At 47.4% G+C, this 22,865-nt stretch overlaps 1 protein-coding gene and 2 long non-coding RNA genes across 3 annotated transcripts in view; 1 reads left to right on the forward strand and 2 right to left on the reverse strand.

Moving 5' to 3' along the window:
• The window catches only part of LOC306816926 (uncharacterized protein), a 172,076-nt gene that overhangs the window by 56,339 nt on the left and 92,872 nt on the right, over positions 1–22,865 (forward strand). The window lies entirely within an intron of this gene.
• Positions 2,842–4,054, reverse strand: LOC306816929. The gene is made up of 3 exons (XR_013777814.1): positions 3,801–4,054; positions 3,525–3,609; positions 2,842–2,919 (listed from the first exon to the last, which is right to left on the reverse strand). It is a non-coding gene; the product is annotated as an uncharacterized lncRNA (long non-coding RNA).
• LOC306816932 lies at positions 5,092–6,472 on the reverse strand. Its single transcript, XR_013777815.1, has 4 exons — positions 6,426–6,472; positions 6,196–6,282; positions 5,302–5,349; positions 5,092–5,189 (listed from the first exon to the last, which is right to left on the reverse strand). It is a non-coding gene; the product is annotated as an uncharacterized lncRNA (long non-coding RNA).

Genomic DNA, 22,865 nt, shown 5'->3' on the forward strand with positions numbered 1-22,865 from the left:
GAAATAAACATCTCTGTAAAACCGGCAAAGGCCTTTCCTGCTCCTTCACCCCAAGCAACTTCTAAATGCAACACATGGCGCTCCGAACCCGGACTCTTTTCCATGAATGCATCTACATCAACCAGCCCGAGACTGTTTTTTAATCTTACTGTGGTGAGTTTAAAACTCTGCAGCACTCTTTGCTTTTTCTCTTTTTACTCTCGCGTGCTGGGAAGATACTTGGGGTGAAAATGCCAGTAAGATACATCTGCTCACAGCGGGAAATTTATCTCCAATTTAAGAACATTCTTTGTCGCAGCAATTTTCAATTTTTGAAGAGGGATTTGAAACTTTTAGTATGCTGGCTGTGTGAAAATTATCCTGACGTTTCACAAAAATTATTTCTAATTTAAAATGAGGCCGTGGGAAAATTCCAAAGTGAACACTTTCCAGTAGCAAAAACTCTACGTTTGTTTATTTTAATTAGTCTAGGTGTTCAGCTTTCTAATGAATGTTCAGAAAATGCTGAACCCCAGGTTTTTCTGCGTTCCCCTTCCCCTACAGCCCCTCTCCTGTCGCAAGAAAATTTTCTTGTTCACATTTTCCCCTCACCCCTGTTGTACAAAATGGCACAGACCACGTGGCGGGACACACGGAGTCCCCTTCCTCTCCCATTTTTGGGTCACGACCCTCCCCTCCTGTTTGGGACCCTGCCCCCACTCAACTCATCTCCCGAGCAGCTGAGCGAAGCAGCTGCAGTGACAGAGAGCCCGCGGCCACCCCACTGCTGCCACCGCCCCGGAGCCAGGAGCGGCGCTCCGGCCTCAGGAGTCCTGTGCCAGAAGCCACAGCCCCAGCAGCAGCAGCAGCAGCAGCGCCTCATCGCCAGCACGGCCACCGTGCCGCTTCCTCCCTGTGCCGCCGAAAAGAGAAGCGGCGAAAGCGGCCCCCGCTCGCCACTCGCACACCCCGCCCCGCTCGCCGCCTGACCCCCGTGGAGCCCCACGCACCCCCTGCCCCCCGTGGACCCCCACACACCCCCTGCGCCCCGTGGAGCCCCACGCATCCCCTGCCCCTTGTGGAGCCCCACGCACCCCCTGCCCCCCATGGTGCCCCACGCACCCCCTGCGCCCCCTGGAGCCCCATGCACCCCCTGCCCCCCATGGTGCCCCACGCACCCCCTGCGCCCCGTGGAGCCCCACACACCCCCTGCCCCCCATGGAGCCCCACGCATCCCCTGCCCCGGGGGGCAGCCCTCGTGAGCTGGAGCCCATGCACTCAGCCCCGCCGGCGCGCACGGCACCCCCAGTACAGAGCAGCCCACGCTCCTCAAGCTCTGCTGCTGCCAACCCACAACAAAAACAGCCCCGCTGACACCAGCACGTCCAGCAGCACAGCCACAAACACAGACTCACCAGCAAAAGTAAAAACATCATTGCTAAATGTTATGGGTTATGTTTTGACTAGCTCCTCTCCCTACCCCCCACCATGGAGCTGCCGGCCCCTCCCCCGGGCTGTTTTATCTAGGCGGGTGTTTTCCTGCTTTTGGGGCTTTCGCTGCTGCTCGCTGCTGCTCGCTGTTTTAGCTGCTGCTCGCTGCTTTAGCTGCTGCTTCTGCTGCTTTAGCTGCCCCCCCCCCCCCCCCTCCGCTGCTTCAGCTGCTTTCCCCCTGGCTGCCTAAGCTGCCCCTCTCCCTCTCTCCCTCCTCCTCATCCCTAAGATTTGCACCGGCTCCAGAGGATACGGATCTGAACTTCAGACACCACCTCTGGAAGTCTGCCAAAGAAGCTCTGCCACCCTTCCTGGCAAAGATCAGCTGAGTTCATTTCATCTGGGTCTGTGCTGGGAAGTGTTTCTTTTGTATTTTTGTTAATAAAAAGTTTTTTCCACTTTCCCCTGAAGAAAATTCTTTCCAAGCTTGGTGAAGGAAGGAATTGTAAGGGGGGGAGGGGGGCTTTTGGAGGTCTTTTTCCCCATATTTGTCCTAAACTTGGACAAATTATTTTGGTGGCCCGTACGGGGAAACCAGAAAAAGTGGAAAAAACTTTTTATTAACAAAAATACAAAACAAACACTTCCCAGCACAGACCCAGATGAGATGAACTCGGCAGATCTTCGCCGGGAAGGGTGGCAGAGCTTCTTTGGCAGACTTTCAGAGGTGGTCTCCGAAGTTCAGATCCGTATTCTCTGGAGTCGGTGCAAATCTTAGGGATGAGGAGGAGGGAGAGAGGGAGAGGGGCAGCTTAGGCAGCCAGGGGGAAAGCAGCTGAAGCAGCGGAAAGGGGGGGGGGGGGGCAGCTGAATCAGCAGAAGCAGCAGCAGCGAGCAGCAGCGAGCAGCAGCGAAAGCCCCAAAAGCAGAAAAACACCCGCCTAGATAAAACAGCCCGGGGGAGAGGCCGGCAGCTCCATGGTGGAGGGTAGGGAGAGGAGCTAGTCAAAACATAACCCATAACACTAAAAAAATTTTAGGAACTGTCAAATGGTTCAATGTAAAATTCAGCCCATTAGCCCATTCAAGCTTAATTAGAACAAATTACTGGGAAGTTCTTAACTCTCAATTTTTCCAACAGTCAAATAGATCTTTCTGTCCTTATTTAGATTGAAACTCTTCTTGGAACTATTTTTGGCATCACTGTGGTGTGCAGAGTTTTGCAAATCCAAGTATTCTGTTCCAGATACTCAATTTTTTTTTTTTTTTTTTTTCCTGGCTGCTTTTGCACATCTATATTTGTTTTCTAAAGCTCTGCATGTTTCCTCTACTGGAACTGGTAGCAAATAAAGCACAGCCAGCCAGGAGATGAAAACTTGTATTTGTAATTCCTCCCTGGCTCAGTCTGTGGGGGTGGTGTTGCTGCCACTTCTTGACATTCTGCCTCATTCAGTGCATGAGGTCAGGCCCGCTCCTGGTCACATCTCTTGGTTTGTCCAGCAGAAATCTCTGCAACAAAAGGAGGGATAGAGAAAATATTTGGTTGGATCCATCCAACAGGCACATCTGGCAGAAGACAGTCAGTGACTGGACTCACTTTACTCAAAGAGGACCCGCAAAGCTTCTTGACTTTCAGCAGCTGCCTTTTTATGGAGAGGATTTTTACAGTCTCCCAGCCCTTCTGCCAGGCCCATCCTGATTACTTTCTTTTGCAAGTTTGCCAGCAGTTCATGGCAATGCATTCCTTTGCCCAAAGAGGCCCACAACACTTTATGTTTTATGGAAAATGACACTGCAAAGGCCCCATGGGATGGCAGCTTACAGCTTCAGAGCATTCCCCACTGCTTGCACCACAGGACAACACAACAGTTGCAATGACTAAGCTGTACAACCAAAATCATACCCTTTTGGCAAATACTGGTCACAGGCTCAGCAAGGAGTCAAAAATTCAAGTGCAGCCCACTTGTAGCCAAGCTGCAGATGCTGCCCTGATGGGGCAGCTCTCCCTCTCTCTTTGCTCCCAAAATGAGGAAGCAGAAACTGGGGTGGCTGCAGGGCCAGCTCTGTTTGGTGTCTTCAGAAACCACAGACAGGGCTGTGAAACAAACACTTACTGTTCCAACTTCACAGTCTTCTTGTCTTGTCTTCATTTGGCAGAGAAGTCGCTGGCAAAGGATTCTTCTCATCCCCTGCAGATCCCTGAAAAAGCACAGAGAGAAAGCTGGTCAGAGAGAGGTGCCTAAAGCAACTCCAACATCCTAAATTTCCAGAGAAAATGGTCATTTGTCCCAGGCATAGCCTATGCTCCAGGCTCTCCCCTTCTCGCCTTCCTCGCCAGCAATCCCTCCAACAATGGAAATGGAACCTTGGCTCCTCACTTGGCAACTCACAATGCTTTGTAACCATTAAGCTTCTGCCAAGCACGGAGAAATTCAGCAGCAGGTTTTTTTCTCAGTGGCTGAGAGAGCAGTGAGGGCTGGAAGGAGGGAAATTATCAGGGAAAAATGAGCTATTAGAAGGCACCAAAACCAGTGTGCAGAGTCTGGCTTAAGTCACAGCCCCACCCTTCCCCAAACACCCCAAATCCCACACCCCAATTCAACAGTAAACCGCCAAGTTTCAACAAAGAGCCAGTAAAATCCAATCTCATAACCCAGAAAAGAAAAGCTGCAAGGGTAGATAAAAAACAAAGGATTGTTATCAAGCTGTAAAACTTGAGGCTTAGATTGCAGCTACACCCACAGGTTTGCTGTTTCTTATTTTTAACAAAACCACCCTTTCTGTTTATAAACACGCTCCTTTTTACATCAGTCTTGTATTTTCAAGTTGCCTACAATCATAAATAGTTACTTATATGAGAGGATGTTTGTGAAGAGAATCACACAGCAGGTGTGGGTTGCAGGAATCCTCCAGCCAACTCTCCTGGATACCCATGTTGATATCCTGGGATTGTTCCTTGTCATCTTCCTCCAATTTCCTGTGCTTGGAAACAAAGGATCCTGGCTCCTGGCAAGGTTATCCATAGCAGGCAGACCCTGGTTCCTGCAGGGTTATCCATGGCAGGCAGACCCTGGCTCCTGGCAGGGTTATCCATGGCAGGCAGGTCCAGGTTGTCAGTCTTAGTTGTGAGTCTGTTTTTGGTTGTCATGATCGAGTTTGGTGCACATTGTGCAGCAGGCATGGCCAGGAGTGGTGGCAGCACCACATGTTTCCTCTCAGGTTGGAATGAAGCTTCTGATGCTCTGGACAAGAGAAGGAAATTCATGAATATGACGCACATATAATGTTCTTAAAAACCTGGCTATATCCTGTACCAATTCTTGCCAGTGTCTCAACTAGACAACACTTCCAAAGCTGAGAGGCTTCAAGGGAGAGAGACTTTTAATTGGCAGAGATTTTAACCTTCAATAACACAGCACCTAGCAGATTTCTGATCATCTGAAATCAGGATGACCAGGGAACTGTGGCAGCAACAAGGAGCCCCAAATAGCTCTCAACCTTGATTCTCCACTGCTCATTTCCACCATTTTTAGTCAGCTTCTCAAGGTTTCCAATAGCACACCAATCAGTGAATCCCAGCTGATGGACTGGAGCATCAGAAGAAAAGGAAATGAAGTTAAACACAGTGAGAAGGCTCAGCTGTGGGGCTGCACCTCTTGCCTGACTCTGCTGGCAAAATTGGGCTGGTTTACCTTTGCCTCCAGTGGAAGTTTGGAAGTCTCTGTTCCAGCTGGTGACTGAAGAGGTGACAGGAGAGGTGGCAGTGAGCTGCTCATTTCCTGGGAAGAGAGGGAGAGAAACAGCTCTCAAAATGTATTTTGTCCCCACCTATTTCCTTAATATATGCAAAACATAAGCAAACACAGAGATCTTCTTTATAAGAGCACTTACCCTCAACATTTCCTCAGTGGATGGCTCATCAATTTCAGTATTTATTTCCTGAAAAAGGAAAGAGGAAAACAGAAGGAGTTTGGGTTTTCTTAGGAATTGGCAGGTTTGCTTACCAACAGCTCTCAAAATGTCTTGCTAGTGTATTAACAATAAAATAAGGATGAAAAGGCCTGTCTGAGGGGGAGTTAATAATGGAGACAAGGAGTTGAGAGAGCAGAAACCATCACTGTCAACTCCTCCTCTGAGATGTCTGTCTTCACTCTGGAAACTGGCAGTCAGGGAAAACTGTTCCCATTTCAAACTACTGGTACTACTCCTCCTTATTATTATTATTATTATCATTATCATTATTATTACTATTATCCTTATTATCACTATTTTTCAATAGATATGTTACTGCAGTCTGCTCCCTTTAGGGAACTGCACTTTCCTTAACTTGTTGTTGAAGCAGCTGAGCCTTGCCTGCAAAGGCACAGGTTGCTGCCTCTGCATATAAGAGTTGTGTCTAAAGCCTCATTAGTTAAAACAAAACCAACAAAACAAAACAAAACAAAACACAAAACAAACAAACAAAACCACCAAAATTTTTTGTTAGACATAATTGTTCCCAATTCTTCTAAGCCAGTTCTCAAGGGACAGGAATACCTGTGATTCAAACAAATAAATTTAGACTCCTTGTACTGAAGTTAAAAAGAAAAAAATCAAAAGAGCTGTCTGTAAGGATGCCCAGACAAGGTGCAGTTTGGGGTTTGGCTTCCAACTCACAGCACTGTTTATGGCCAGGGAGCTCAGGCTGGATTCCAGACAGGCTCCTCCTGCCAAGACTGAACTTCTGCTCAGCAGAAAGATCTCCTGTAATTCACCAGAAGCCCTGGCAGAGATGGGCTGGGTTACCTTTGCCTCCAGGGGAAGTTTGGAAGTCTCTGTTCTAGCAGGTGACTGAAGAGGTGGCAGGAGAGGTGACAGGGGGCTGCTCATTTGCTGGGAAGAGAGGGAGAGAAGCAGCTCTCAGGAGATTTGCTGATGGACACAGGGAGATTCAGCCTTCCAGAGCCAGAGGGATCCACCTCCCCATGGATTTGTTCAGGCTTCCCCATGGAGATCTGGTGTTGAAGAGCACCCACCTTCAATATTCCTTCAATGGACTGCACATAAACGTGCACGATGGGCTGAAACAAGAGAGAGGGAGCAGTGTGAGCTTGTTTGGCTGTTTTACTCACTGACAGCAAACCAGCATGCACTCAGCAAACATTTGCTGACCAGCAGCTCTGGAAATGTCATGCAAGTCCATTCATAAAGAAATGCTAGTAAGGATTAACAGCTCTGTCTGAAGGGAACAGAGGCCAAGAAGAGCAAGAGCTGAAGCCACCACAGTCACCTCCTGTGAGATCAATGGCTGGATTCCCTGGCAAGAAACACGGCTTCCATTGCTGACTTTTTATTAATATTCTTAATAAAATTTGTTCTTGCAGTCTGCTCCCTTTACTGAATAGAGCAATTTTCCTTTAGTTGCTATTGAAGCAGCTTAACTTTGCCTGCAAAGGCACAGGCTGCCTCTGCATGTGAAAGAGTTGAACAAAAAGTTTCATTAGTTAAAAAAAAACAGTTTAGAAATAATAGTTCTCGATTATAGAGAAATTCAGTTGTAGAGGCGGAACATTTGTCATTCACTCAAATAAAATCAGACTCATCTTTCTGAAGTAAAAATAAACCAACAAAACCAAACCAAACCAAACCAAAACAACCCCTGGTTAAAAGGCAGCCCTTGCAAGGTGCAGTTGATGCTTGGATTCCAGTTCAGAGCTCTGCTCCTGCTCAGGTAACTCAGGCTGGGCTCCAGCCTTCGGCACTGCAGGATTGTATTATCAAAGAAAGGCTCATCTTTGAGACCAAGCAGAAATAAAAAATATGACATTGACAGGACTGAAAGAACTATAAAATGAAAGAAGGAATGTTTTTCACATAGAGAGCCATTGTCCAAAATAGCCATGAGCAGAGAGAAAACAAATCGTACGTGACCGAGGGGGCGCGGCGGTGGGCGCCTTCTCTTACGATGACGCAGCTGCAGCACCCAGAAACAGGGACCATCGGTGAACCTCCGGGCCCGGTAAGGACAACAGGTCTACCCAGCCACTGCTGAAATACGACTGCCGCCAGAGCGGGATAGACCTGTTCGCCCAGCTGTGAGAGAATGGTGACCTTTTTGTTCGTTGTAAGATAAGTTATCTTGAAACTCGGATATGCTGGCTGGTCTGTGGGTATGTGATTACTGATTGCTTAGGCTAGCACAATAACCAAACGTCTTAGTAATTCTCCAGGAAAACACAGGGTACTGCAAGGGTCAACGCTGACAACGGAAGACCCCATAGCAACCGGAGAAACGTGCACAAAAGTCCGTAGAAACGACACGCACCCGGAAATCAGGGGACTTAAAAGAGAACGAACTTTGGAGGAAAGTGTGGCAGTTTTGTGGAGCGGAGACTCCCTGCCACCCAGCGCTGCAATTTTGCCTTTGCCATCTGTAATCAATAAATTTTTCAAATTGGTTTTGAGTATGGCCCCTTGTGCTCATTTATAACAATTTGGTGCCGTGACTCGGATCGAGATTGGGTAAGGGGGATTTCCCGTCTGTGGGAAGGCGCGCCCCATCCTCTTGGTGGTCCCGAGGGACGGGAGCCCTCGCTCCCACCTCGACCGACGAACCTAAAACCAGAAGGCAAAAGCAAAGGAGAAAAGGGCCCGGTTGACCCCTTAAATTTTGTGCACAAAGTCCGGACGAAGACGCGGGACGCGTAAGTAAAAGGGGATCCGTTCGGGTGGGGTCGGGATCCCGGAGTGCGGCGACGTGGTGTGTGACTGAGAGGGGAACTGGCAGCCAGATTCCCCAAGCGAGTGCAGACCCTTAGTAGTGCGGTTCCCATTGACCCGCGAGGGAGTGGGCCACAAAACAGGGGAAGCGAAAGTGACTTTTTGTGCGAATGAAGGTACTCCGGAGGAATGGGGCAGGGGAAGAGTAAGCCTCCTGCAGGGATTAAACTCCCACCTGTACCAAGGGACAGTTCCTTGGGGTTTTTATTAGATAATTGGGAACATTTTCCGGACACAGGGGGGAAGGATAAGGCTAGGATGATACACTATTGTGTAGAGATATGGGGTGGAAAGGAAATCTCAAAGGGTGTGTTTTGGCCAGTATTAAGGTCTTCCAAAGACTGGGTGAAGCAAAAACTAAACATTTGGGTAAATACAAAGAAACCTTTTCACCTGGAGGAGAGTGAATATGCTAAGGTGTGGGTGAGCCACCCAGAGGTGTTTATTTTTAAACTAACAGAAAAATCTAGCGAGAATAAGGAGAAGAAGAAGAGGGGTCGAGCTGAGGAGACTATGGTAGCCCCTCCTCCATAGCGGTGCGGGAAAGTAGAGGGCAAGATCAGGGAAAGATGCAAAAACAGAGTATAAGAGAGTTTGGGGGTCTGAGAGATTCGAGGGAGAGGCAAGACCAGAAGGTGTGCTTTTATTGTGGAAAGAGGGGACATTTCAAGAGGGAATGTCGAGTTCGAATTAGAGATGAGATAGAATTCAAAGCAGATTAGAGGGGTCAGGGGCTCTATTTAATGGGGACCCGGAAACAACAAAAAGAGCCCTTGATAAAACTGAGAGTGGGTCCCCATGACCAGGAGATAACCTTTCTGGTTGACACGGGTGCAGAAAGATCTACCATTCAATTTTTGCCCAAGGGATGCACCCTGTCCAAAGAAACCGCCACTGTGGTGGGGGCAAAAGGAGAACCTTTTGAAGTAAGGGTGATAAAAAGGGTGACTGTGGAATCACAATCAAAGATAGGAATAGGGGACTTTTTACTAGTACCAGAATCTGATTATAACCTATTAGGAAGAGACATGATCATAGAATTAGGAATTCAAATAGAAGTAGTGGAAAAGGAATTACAAATTAGGCTTTGCCCCCTTAGACAAGAGGATGAGGACAGAATAAATCCTGATGTGTGGTACAACCCAGGAAGCATTGGACAACTGAAAATAGCCCCATTCACGGTGAAAATTAAGAATCCTGAGGTCCCCGTGAGAATAAAACAATACCCTATTTGCCCAGAAGGAAGGAGGAGACTAAAACCTGAGATAGAAAGACTACTAAATAGGGGGCTGCTGAAGCCTTGTATGTCTCCCTACAATACACCTATACTTCCTGTCAAAAAGACGGATGGGTCGTACTGTCTAGTACATGATTTGAGGGAGATAAACAAACGGACCATAGCGAGGTTTCCTGTAGTAGCAAACCCCTACACCCTTTTGAGCAAGCTAGGACCTGATAATTTATGGTATAGTGTAGTGGACTTAAAGGATGCCTTTTGGGCCTGTCCCCTCTATGAAGCAACCCGGGATTACTTTGCTTTCGAATGGGAAGACCCTGATACAGGAAGAAGACAACAGCTTAGATGGACAGTGTTACCCCAGGGGTTTACGGAATCTCCAAACTTGTTTGGACAGGCACTAGAACAGATCTTACAAGATTATCAAACTAGGCCGGGGGTGACCCTGATACAATATGTGGATGACCTATTGCTGGCAGGGAAATTGGAGGAGGACGTGAGAGAAGAAAGTATCCGGCTATTGAATTTTCTGGGACTTAAAGGGCTGAAAGTTTCCAAAGCCAAACTTCAATTTGTGGAGGAGGAAGTCAAGTATTTGGGACATTACTTGAGAAGGGGAGAAAAGAGAATAGATCCCGAAAGGATCCAAGCAATTGTGGCATTGCCAATACCAAAGAATAAAAGACAAATTCGCCAAATTTTAGGACTTACTGGGTATTGTAGACAGTGGATTGAAAACTATAGCAGCAAGGCCAGATTTTTGTATTACAAATTAACACAAGAAGGGTTATTAAAATGGAGCCAAGAGGACACAGACAAACTCCAGGAGTTAAAAGAGAGCCTGGTCCATGCCCCAGTCCTAAGCCTCCCCGATCTAAGGAGGCCATTCTTTTTATTTGTGAACATAGAAGAAGGTATTGCTTTTGGGGTGCTTACTCAGGACTGGGCAGGGAGGAAGAAGCCAGTGGCATATTTGTCAAAAATTTTAGATCCAGTGAGTAGGGGGTGGCCCACATGCTTGCAAATTGTAGCGGGATGCACTCTATTGGTTCAAGAAGCTAGAAAAATTACCTTTAATAGTAGCCTAAAGGTGATGTCTCCTCATAATATTCGGAGTGTGATGCAACAAAAGGCAGACAAATGGATCTCTGATGCGAGACTTTTAAAGTATGAGGGCATTCTAGTAGAAGCCCCCGATTTAACACTAGAAACTACCACCTTACAGAACCCAGCTGCATTTTTATATGGGGAACCGGAACATCAACCCCTAACCCACGATTGCATAGCAACCATTGAAGAGCAAACAAAGATTAGGCCTGATTTGGAGGAAGAGGAGTTAGAAGATGGTGAAAGATTATTTGTAGATAGATCCTCTAGGGTGATTGAAGGAAGAAGGAGATCGGGATACGCAATTGTGGGGGGTTCCGACCTGCAAGTGATAGAGTCAGGTACTTTAGATAAATCTTGGTCTGCACAAGCATGCGAGTTGTATGCCATATTAAGAGCCCTAAAACTCCTCAAGGGAAAAGAAGGGACAATATATACTGACTCCAGATATGGATTTGGGGTGGTACATACCTTTGGAAAATTATGGGAAGAAAGGGGCTTGATCAATTCACAGGGGAAAGACCTACTGCACCAGAAGCTAATAGTTGAAGTATTGCAGGCTTTGAGGGGACCTAGGAGAGTGGCCATGGTCCATTTAAAAGGACACCAACGGGGGATAGATTTCAAAAGCAGAGGAAATAATGCAGCAGACCAAGAAGCTAAGTAGGTAGTCTTAAGAGAGATGGTCCTAAAAGAAAAAGGGGGGGCAAGAAAACCAAAAAGTACATAATGAGGAAAGTACTAACATAATTTTTACTAATGAGGAAAAGGAAAAATTAAGGAAAATGGGGGTTAAGGAGAAGTCAGGAAAATGGATGCTAGAGGATGGAAAATGTATTCCACTAGCCTTGCTGAACATCCGAACCCAACCCCGAGCGGATGTGTGGCTTTCCCCATTTGAAATGTTATGAAATTTATATCAATAAGTACCTGGTAGCTCTAACACCAGGTACAGCCCGGGGACTGGATATTGATCCGGAGTTGGAAAGAAAATCCGATAACACCCAAGTGGGAAGGACCTTATTTGGTGCTACTTACAACGGACACGGTGATACGCACCACAGAAAGGGGGTGGACTCATGCGAGTCGAATAAAAGGACCGGTAGACCCATCCAAATTCACCAAGGACTCTGGTTGGGAGGTAAAGGGTGCAGCCGGAGACTTGAAGTTAACTTTAAAGAGAAAGACACAGTCCTGAGAGACCGTGTCGAAAATTGAAGGGAGACTGAATTTTGGTATACCGCCGAATGGACTCAGGGGATATCTGGGTGGGGGAAAACTGGGTGTTATAAAAAGAACTAATAGGACACTCGGAGTCCCCAGAATATTGTAAATGCTTAGAAGATCTTGCTCAACAACCATATTATCGACCTATTAGATTGGAATATAAATCTCAATTATGGAATGGGGAGGGGCATGTTAATCATAGAGATATAAGGGTAAGGTGTAGCTGGCTAGATTGTAGTTGTTACCCATTTGTGTGTTTTTCTTGTAAAATTTGTAAAGAGCTGTGGTGGATCCACTGCCAGAGAGGGAGGGCTCCTAAAAGTGTCTGTCAACCTTGTTGGGAGGAGCAGCGGGAACTGATTACCTGGGTATTGAACCAGAATGTGGCAGCTCGGGAACTAAAAGTAGGATCTGCATCTTGGTGGCAGATATATTCAAAGGGAGTGAACCCCGATCTTTGTTGTTGCCATCCTAACGAACCCTTTTTTCCATACATTGTGGATATCCTAGAAGTAAGGTGCCGAAAGAGGAAAAAAAAAGCTCCGGTGCGATATCCCTCCACTAAAAGAAACAAATTGGAGCTCCAAAAGGAATAAGTGGGAGAGAGAAATTCATCCTGTCCCTGAAGAACATCCTTGCTGCCGAGAAGATGGTTTACCTTGTAGCTCGTAGCAACCGAGTTGACGGGCGAGGCAGAGGAATGAGATGTGGGAAAGAAAGGATTCGCCAGGATGAGGAAAAGGTGGATATGGCACCTAAGGTCCTAAGGGAACAGGGTCGAAGAGGAGGAAACGGGGAGAACGATAGGGATAAAAATAAGAAAAACTCATTCTGGCAATGGATCTCATCTGGTTCTGGGGGTATGTGTAATATGGATGAACATGATGTTGATACAGGGAGACAGGCAATCACATGAACCCTTCAGGTGGTCTTTAATAAGATGGGAGTCTCCAGACACACCTATCCAAACGAAAGTCACCTCAGGAGCCCCCAGTTTTAATATAACATTGGATCCTTTGTTCGATACCTGGGGTTGTGGGTGTGCCTGGTCAAAATCAAAAGGAGTATGTGTATAACCGTCACGTCACCCCAGAACATCACCTGGGCAAAAGGGAGCCACTCACAGCTCTTACTGTAGTGGTATTACTGAGTGTTGGAGGGGCCGGGATCGGTACCGGAGTAGCGTCCCTAGTAAACCAGCAGCAAGGGATGAGGGATCTGAGAATGTCAGTGGATGAAGACCTAAATAGAATTGAAAAGGCTATTGATGGCCTGGTAAAATCAGTAAGGTCTTTATCAGAAGTATTGTTGCAAAATCGTAGAGGGTTGGACCTGTTGTTCTTACAACAAGGGGGATTATGTGTAGCCTTATGGGAAGAGTGCTGCACGTATGCAGATCATACCGGCATAGTCATAGACACTATGGCTGAGCTCCGAAAACAGCTAGAGCAACGAAAAAGGGAACGAGAGGCTCAACAAAGTTGGTATGAATCATGGTTCAATCATTCCCCTTGGCTAACCACCCTTTTATCTACTATAGCTGGACCTCTAGTTTTACTGGTAATCGGATTGACATTCAGTCCCTGTATTTTTAACAAATTAATTAATATTGTAAAGGGGAGATTAGAAGCTGCCCACCTTATGCTGATACGGGCAAAATATGAGCCTCTAGATGGTGTTGAAACTGAGGATTGCTTAGAACGTAGCAGAAAAAAGCTTCAGAGATACAACAAACAAAAATAGGCGAATCGAAAAAGGGGGGATTGTGAGAGAATGGTGACCTTTTTGTTCGTTGTAAGATAAGTTATCTTGAAACCCGGATATGCGGGCTGGTCTGTGGGTATGTGATTACTGATTGCTTAGGCTAACACAATAACCAAACGTCTTAGTAATTCTCCAAGAAAACACAGGGTACTGCAAGGGTCAACGCTGACAACGGAAGACCCCATAGCAACCGGAGGAACGTGCACAAAAGTCCGTAGAAACGACACGCACCCGGAAATCAGGGGACTGAAAAGAGAACAAACTTTGGGGGAGATGGTGGCAGTTTTGTGGAGCGGAGACTCCCTGCCACCCAGCGCTGCAATTTTTCCTTTGCCGTCTGTAATCAATAAATTTTTCAAATTGGTTTTGAGTATGGCCCCTTGTGCTCATTTATAACACCAGCGACTGCCCGCCTTCGCAGCGCCATCTCTGTCGGCGGCTTCCGGACACCGCCGGCCGGTCGGCCGCTCCTGGAGCCGGGTAGACCAGGTATTTTCGTGCTATCCCGGAGCTGGGGTAACCCCACAGCATCATAACGCCTCGGACGCAGATGGCTTTCTAGCAGCCCTGTCTCTATTGGCAAACCCGATTTCACGACAAATAGAACCTCACGGGCCACAGCACAGGGAGGGGTAGCATGTATATGCAGCGGAACTCGTCACATAGCCTCCGGTCCCAGGCACAACTCGCCCCGCCTCCTCCCACCCAACAGAGGAGGCTGTGGCGGGGTGGCACACACACACACACACACGCACGCACACGCACGCACGCGCACACCCCCCCACCCTCTCTCATGCCCTCTCCCCGTCCGTGCCCCCCCCGCCTGTCTTTCACAGCCAGCCATTGATGCTGGGTGGTGAACCCACCCCCACCATCAGCATTACTGACGCCACTTTCAGGGTTTCCCCGTCCCTGCCCACTGTCGGTTGGGGGCGCTCCGCCCTCCACCATCAGCCACCCCGGTGACAATTTCAAACTTTTCCCGGCAGGGAGAAGAGGGGGTCTTGCATGGCGAGCAGGCTGAGTACCTGGTGCAGAAGCAGGGCTTGCGGCCGGCTGAGAGTGGTAGCAGGAGGATCGGCGCAGTCTGTTCCTTTTCAATGAAATTTTCTGTTCAGCTCTCTCTGAGCTTTTTGGTCTGGTGGCATTTCTTCCTTCTCGGCCTCGGCCTCGGCAAAGGCTGCGGCAAGGCGGCAGCGCGGCGGACGGCTGAGGGAGTGAGCGATGCAGAAGTGAGTGTGGGAGCCGGGCTGCTGTCTATTCGGGCACAGGGAGGGGGCCTGAGAACACTGCCGGCTCCTCTCCGGGAACGGCTGGGGAAGCGAGATGCGGGCAGGATGTCAGCAGAGCGGGCTGGGGCTGGGGCAGCGGCTGGCAGAGCTCGGCAGCGGCCGCTGCAGTGTGGAGCCGGCAGGGACAGCGGCGCAGGTCGGGCGCATTGAGGGAGCGGCTTTCGGGGAGGGGGAAGAGCGGGGGTGAGCAGGAGTGTGAGCGCGGTGCGTGTGCACGGGGCCTGTGGGACGTGCAGGGCGCGTGGCGAAGGCATGCTCGACGGGCGGGCCAGGGCAAGCGGGCCACTCGTGGGATGGACGAGACACGGCGCCTCTGCTGAGCGGTAAGGGGGACCGACGGCAACAGGTCTACCCCGCCGTTAGCCGCCAGAGACTGAGACCGGCGGAGGGTAAAAGGTCTACCCGGCAGTAGGGTGGTGGTGAGGACTATGGGGGAGTCAGGCATAAGGTTTACCCCACGGGAGGCCGGCAAGGAACCGGAGCCAGGTAGACCTGTTCGCCCCGCGACCGCCCGCCTTCGCAGCGCCATCTCCGGCAGAGGCTGGCGGACACCGCCAATAATGAAGGGGACATCCCAAAACAGGGGACTCCCTGAGACACAAGACACCCCAAAACACGGGGAAAACCCAGATCTGGGTGGGACACTCCAAAACACTGGAGAACAACCCAAAACTCGGGACACACCAAAACACGGGGACGCCAAAACCCCGGGCGGACACCCAGAAACACATGGACACCCCAAAACACGGGAAATCCCGAAAGACGAGATGCTAAGATTACTGTGTCTTTTTCCTAATTACTTAGGATCAGACAAAGTATCTGCATGAGTTAGAAGGGTACAAAAGAGGCTCTTTCAGGTCCCAGGTTTATTTAATGGCGATGATATGGCAGGAAAGAGGCAGATTCTTTCCAGGAGAGGGGTATTCAGGAGAGGGAAATGGGAGTGGCCTTGGATGGCAGCCAATGGGGTAAGGACACAGGGGTCTGGGTTCAGAATACAGGAACTCTAGGTAGGTTACAAGGTCACAGGGGAAGGTCACAGGACAGGAAGAAGGACAGGGAGCCAGGGACCAACCGGAAGAGACGGACAGAGGTATGCTGAATCATTCCCCTATACCTCATTACAACATCGCCTCGTTTTTTGTTTTTTTAAGTAGGGGGTGATATTAAACTAATTCTAATCCGAATTATTTTTTTGCCCACCATTTGTAATAAGAAGGAGGGTTAGATGGTTTTATATTTGTCATCTCTATATGATTGTCTACTGAGGTAGAAGGAATGATACCATTAATGGCCTTAAAATTAAATGACATAAGATCCCAAATGCCATTATTACAAGGAAAATAACAACAAAGAATAACAAAATTGTTTTACAATAGAAGTCCACCACCCTGAGAACCCCCGGCTTTTAAACAGTTCATTGAACCAATTGTTTGATTTTTGTTAAGAAGAAGACAACTTTGATGAGGTTCTTCACAGGGTTAACTGGAGGGAAGCCTTTTTCTAAAAGGAAAAACAAATATTTTAAAACATGTTATTAGTCTCTTTCTGTTGGAGGGTATTCCTTCATGAAATTTTTGTTTTCTTTTCCTCTGAGGCGTCTTCTTTTCAAAGCAACTGTTACTTGCTTCTCATCCTCTTCTGCTGTAGCTGGAGTTTTGGGAACAAAAGGTTTAACCCACTTTTGGGGAATCCACCGAGGGCCTGAGGGAGTGGATACACATGCATAACCCCTTCCCCAGGTTATTAGCTCATAGGGACCCTTGGTTTTCCATGTTTCTGGATCCCTAATCAGCACTGGTGGGTGCTGAGAAAATTTAAACTGTTTACTACTGTTAAAATGACGGACCACAGGAGGACTCATCTTTTCAAATGAACAATTCAAGAAATTGATTGTGTACAGAGCTTTACAGAGCTTTTGCTGGGGAGACATCCACACAGTTGAACTGCTTTGTCTAGCTAGAACTTGTTTGAGTGTCTGGTGTGTGCGTTTGATCACAGCTTGGGCTGTAGGGGAGTATGGGATGCCTGTTTTATGATTTACTCCCCACTGCTGGGTGAATTCCAGGAACTCCTTGGATATGTATGCTGGGCCATTATCTGTTTTTATTTCTCTAGGGATCCTGAGAACTGAGAAAGCTTGTACTAGGTGTTGTTTTGCATGTGCTGCCTTTTCCCCTGCGTGAGCTGAGGCGTAAACTGCACCTGAATATGTGTCAATACTCACATGAACATATTTGAGGCGTCCAAAGCTAGGAATGTGTGTGATGTCTGTTTGCCACACCTCACAGCTGCCAAGGCCCCGAGGGTTAACCCCTGTGCCCAGCGATGGCATGGCCTGGAGCTGGCAGCTGGGACAGGTGGCCACAATGGCTCTAGCCTGACTCCGTGTTAGCTGGAACTGACGGACCAAACCTGGTACATTCTGGTGATATTGCTGGTGGCTCAGCTTTGCCTGTTGGAAGATGTCAGGAAGGCATGCCTTTTCAGCTGGAGCTGCAAGAGTGTCTGCCATACGGTTCCCTTCTGTGATCTCACCTGGCAAGTCCATGTGTGACCTCACATGCATCACATAGAAGGGATGCTCTCTGTGTGAAACCAAATAGATTAGATTTGACAGCAGCCTAAAGAGCTGCTCATTATCAATGTCTTTAAGCACTGCCTGCTCCGCTCTAGACACTACCCCAGCAACATAAGCTGAATCTGTTACCAGATTAAGAGGCTCTGAGAACTTCTCAAAGGCTCTCACGGCTGCAGCCAGTTCTGCAATTTGGGGTGACCCCTCCACAAACTCAACATCAGCTTCCCAATGCTGTGTCTGGGGATTTATCCAAGTCATCACCGACTTATGAGGCCCCTGATGCATCTGTGAACACTGTGAGTGCCTCGAGCAGTCTCCTGCTCCTCTTCTCATGAGGGATGAGGTGGAATTCCTCATTAAACAACTTATGTGCTGGGCTGTGAACACATATCTGTCCACTGTAGCTATCCAGAGATATCTGGAGGCTGGCATTGCTTTGTAGCAGATGTTCAAACATCTCTTTTGTCAGCCTTTCAGGAGAATTCTTTCCCTCCCCAGAAAGTTTAACTGGCAGGTGTATGCATGTGAAATCACAACCGGAGAGTTCATGCAGCCTCATTCTTGCTTTTTGAATCAACTGAGCCATAAGCTCCTGTGGTTGTGTAATAGTTTTGGATCTTTGGTGGGAGAGGAAGACCCATTCTATGATTAGGAGTGAGTCTCTCTGCCCCTCAACCCACTGAAATATTAAACCATGTAAGTGTGGCAGTTTCCCCAAAACAATGAAATTGAAAGGCAGTTCAGGCTGATAGCGGTGAGCCTGCCTCTCAGACAGAGCTTTCTGTACCTTTTCAATTGCACCTTTTGCCTCAGGTGTCAGTTCCCTGGGAGAAACCAGCTCTCTCTCCCCTTTCAATAAATTAAAAAGGGGTTGTAAGTCCTCAGTAGTGAGGCCTAACCAAGGTCTTACCCAGTTCAATGAACCACACAAAGAGTGGAGGTCTGCTAGAATTTTGGGATTACAATTAATTTCTAATTTCTGTGGAACAATGGTCCTGGCAGTGATCTCTAGGCCCAGATACTTCCGAGGCGGCATCCTTTGAACCTTGTCGTCCTGTAATTGAAATCCAGCAGAGGTTAAAACTTTAACTACTAGGTCAAGCGTGTTTTGGAGTATGAAGTTATCAGGAGCACACAACAGGACATCATCCCTGTGATGTAGTATTATTGCGTCTTTTCTCTGTGCACGCACAGGAGACAACAATGAAGCTACATACCACTGGCAAATAGCAGGACTGCACTTCATACCCTGTGGAAGCACTTTCCAGTGGTATCTCTTCATTGGAGCCTCTCTGTTCAATGATGGTACTGAGAATGCAAACCTGGGAGCATCTTCAGGGTGTAATGGGATTTGGAAAAAAACAATCTTTAATGTCTAATACTGCCAATTGCCAATCTCTAGGTAACATAGTTGGAGAAGGCATCCCAGGTTGGGGAGATCCCATGTCTTGAATTACTTTATTTATTTCCCTAATGTCATGTAACAATCTCCATTTGTCTTTCCCTGGTTTTTTTAATACAAAGACTGGAGAATTCCAGGGGCTTGTTGTTTCTTCTATGTGTTTTTTGCTAATTGCTCCTCTACAAGTTTTTCCAGTGCCTGTAACCTTTCTTTTCTTAATGGCCACTGAGTGGTCCAGACAGGTGTATCATTTAGCCATGTTAGCTTCTGGACCCGGCACTGCACAGTGGCTGCTTCTAAAAATCCTGAGGAGTTTTTGGAATTATCATTTTAATTCCCCATTGTGACATGGCATCTCTTCCCCACAAGGGACACTTGTAATCAATCACAAACGGACGAACACTGGCCAATTTGCCATTCGGTCCCTCAATCTGCACAATGCTTTTTGCTATTTTAGCCAATTTAACTCCTCCTATACCCTGAATTTGCCCAGCCACAGGCTGCAATTCCCACTGTGAAGGCCACATCCTTTCAGGTATAATGGTTACATCTCAGCCTGTGTCCAGAACACCTTGCACATGTAGATGGTCTGATTTATGTGTCAGGTTGCATGCTAGGGAAGGCTTTTCTTCACGTACCATCTCTGCCCAGTAAACCTCTGGTGACTTATCATCTGCTGTGATATCTGCTGGAATAGGAAAAGCTTGGGCCAGAACTTGCCCCTCACGCAAATAGAAAGGTGGCTGAGAGCATCGTGCTAATATGATAACACTGGATATTTTTCCCTTTATGATCATAGGTGCTATCTCAAGTTCTAAAGGTGTGTGTGCTGTGTCTCCCACAACAAAATACTCACGCTCTGTGTGGCAAACCATCCTATCAATTAGGGGGCTTGAAACGTCCACCAGGATGATAGTCCACTCAGCAGATCTGAAATGAAAACCTTTGGTAGTCTGGAGCCTAACACGGCCACAAGACTGCCTGACTTGGTCAAGAGAACATTTAACATTTACACTATCTGTTATACCCACATTGTCCATCCCCTCCTCCCCCTTTATTTTTAAGGGAGAGTCTTTTGCTAGAGTATAGCCTGCAGAATTTATATCCTGGCGCGTTATGGTGTTTATAACAGGCTTGCGCCTCATTTCTAGTTTTTTTGTTTGTTGAATTTATTGTGTTTCCTGTTCTGAGGACAGTCTCTAGCCATATGTCCTTGCTGCTGACACTGGAAACAGGTGATGTTTTTCAGCTGCTGTGATGACATCTGCGGCTTCTTTATCTGTGGTGGTTCAGGTGCTGAAGGCTCAGGTGGTGCTGGACTCGGGGTCCTCTCTGGAGTACTGAACATCTCTGCTCTGTGCGTGCAGGCTTCTATCATCTGTGCTAGAGTTGGTTCTGGGTATAGTGGCAGACTGAGGATGACTCTCCGACAAGCTTGATTGGCGTTTTTCTCTGCTAATTCTCTAATCAGTTCTGCCTGCATGGCTGGATTATGCACCTGTCGTTCCACCTGTGCCTTTAAGCGATCTACAAAGCTTAAAAAAGTCTCAGAAGAATATTGTTTAATATTAACATAACTACTAGTTACTTCAACCGTTGGCAATTTGATAAAGGTGTTTTCAGCAGCATTACAAACATTATCCAAAATAAATTTAGACAACAATTTAGTTTGCTTTTCAGGGCAGTGTATTTCCCCCTCCCCACATAAATGATTTAATGTAAGTTCATTATTATCAGAATCTTTAGAATGTGAAGGATTTTGGTGAAGCTCTATTAAAAGACTGCTTAAGGAACGTTTCCAAATATTAGACCATAATTCATATTCAGCTGGGGTTAGCAAACACCTGAAAAGGTCCTTTAAATCATGCAGAACAAGTTCATTTGATGTAAAAGTTGCTTTTAAAATGCCTTTAAATATTTCACTTTGTCTCCCAAACTGGTGCTGTAATTTACAAATCTCTTTCCGGTCTTGGTATGATAATGGTTGGTAGCTTCTTCTACCATTATTTCTACCTACATAATGAACCGAGGCTGAATCCAAAATACGGTCAGGTTCAGGGTTAACTGGTACGTTAGGGGTTAATTGATTCTGTGCCTCTGCAGTCTGTGGCTGTGTAACTGAGACACATGCTTCCCCTCCCCCTCCCGCTCCTGCTCCGGGGTGTGGCTCCTCCCTCCCAGTGTGAATAGAAGGGTTAGGAGACGGTGTAAGGTTACAAGGTTGGAAGAATGGGTTAAAACAGCCAGAAAAATACTGAGGTATAGGTGCTGGATGTAGGAACGGATTATTTAGAGAAAAAGGCATAATGTAAGAAGGTACTACAGGTTTCTCTGTCTGCACTAGAGAAGGGTGATTTTCTAAATTAGTATGCTCAGAAGGCAAGGCTGACGGAGATGGATACAGAAGCAAGTTTGTAGCAGGCTGTTCAGAAATTTTTAAGTCTGTATATTTCGGGGGATCTTTAGAATTAGTAGTTTCTTGAGATATTTCTAATTTACTTTTTAATTTAGGGACAGAAGGTTCCGAATTAGGTAAAGAGGGCTTTAAAGAATTTTCCTGTGGTAGATCATTGTTTTCTAATTGTGATAATTGTTTGTGAACATTTAAAAATATAGGCAAAAATAAAGCAGCAGTGGTATCACCTTTCTGTATTTTAGAAGTTAATAAATTTCCAACAGTGTCCCAAAATAAAATCGAATTAATATTTTGATTTTCAAATTCTTTAACTTCTCGAGACAACCAGCTAACAAACTTTCCAATCTGTTTCTTAGAAATTACAACATCCTGTGCATCTAACATTGCTTTAAGCTGAGAAATAATACTCCTTTGCTGTGCAGAGATTTTCCCCCCATTCCGATGTTATAAAAACAAAATGCACAAGTCCCTTACTCTTGCAAAAGTTACACAATAGCAGTTAGTCGCAAACCCAGGTGGTGTTTCTGTGTGGGGGTGCTGGGCTTTGTCACAACACGTGGCTGCTGTTATGGCCACACAGCCGTTCCCGGGGAAACCCTCCTCAGGGAATGCCCCGCGCCTGTGCTTACAGCAATAAGGCAGGACACGCCAGGCAGAGCTTGGCTGAGCACGTGTAATGCTGGCGGGTTGCGCAACACCGCGCACGTGCTCCCTGCTCCGCACTGTAACTGCCGCCGCCGCTACCACCCCGCGGGGTACACCCCCCCCCCCCACGGGCCTGGATCCACCCCGTCTAAACCCCCCCCCGTACCTCGGGGCTAAATTGGGGTTCACTTACCTCTCTCAGACGAGGTGCGGTCCCACCAGTAACTCAGCGAAAGTTCTAACCCAGAAACGGCTCCTCTAGTCACTCAGAGGAGTTCTCCGTCTCGTCCTCCTGTGCTCAGGGTTGGTAAAAGCAGCTCCGAAGTCACAGAGGTAGATGACCAGCACAGACGGCCTTTTAAAGTCAAAAAAACTCGGACTTCCAGGCAAATAGGGTCTTAAAAGTAAGCCCACGTCAGGCGCCACCTGCTAAGATTACTGTGTCTTTTTCCTAATTACTTAGGATCAGACAAAGTATCTGCATGAGTTAGAAGGATACAAAAGAGGCTCTTTCAGGTCTCAGGTTTATTTCATGGCGATGATATTGCAGGAAAGAGGCAGATTGTCTCTGGGAGAGGGGTATTCAGGAGAGGGTAATGGGAGTGGCCTTGGATGGCAGCCAATGGGGTAAGGACACAGGGGGTCTGGGTTCAGAATACAGGAACTCTAGGTAGGTTACAAGGTCACAGGGGAAGGTCACAGGACAGGAAGAAGGACAGGGAGCCAGGGACCAACCGGAAGAGACGGACAGAGGTATGCTGAATCATTCCCCTATACCTCATTACAACAACGAGACACGCAAAAACATGAGGACACCTTTAAACACGGGACACTCCGAAAAACAGGGACACTCCAAAATTATGGAGGGGTTCGCCAAAACACGGGACACCCCAAAAGACGAGACACGCGAAATCATGAGGACACCTCAAAACACGGGACACCCCAAAAAACAGGGACACACCAAAATAATGGAGGGGACACCCCAAAACACCGGGAAGCCCCAAATCTGGGAGGACACCTCAAAA

Source organism: Erithacus rubecula (genome assembly GCF_903797595.1).
Source record: "Erithacus rubecula genome assembly, contig: scaffold_98_arrow_ctg1, whole genome shotgun sequence".
Lineage (NCBI taxonomy): Eukaryota > Metazoa > Chordata > Aves > Passeriformes > Muscicapidae > Erithacus > Erithacus rubecula.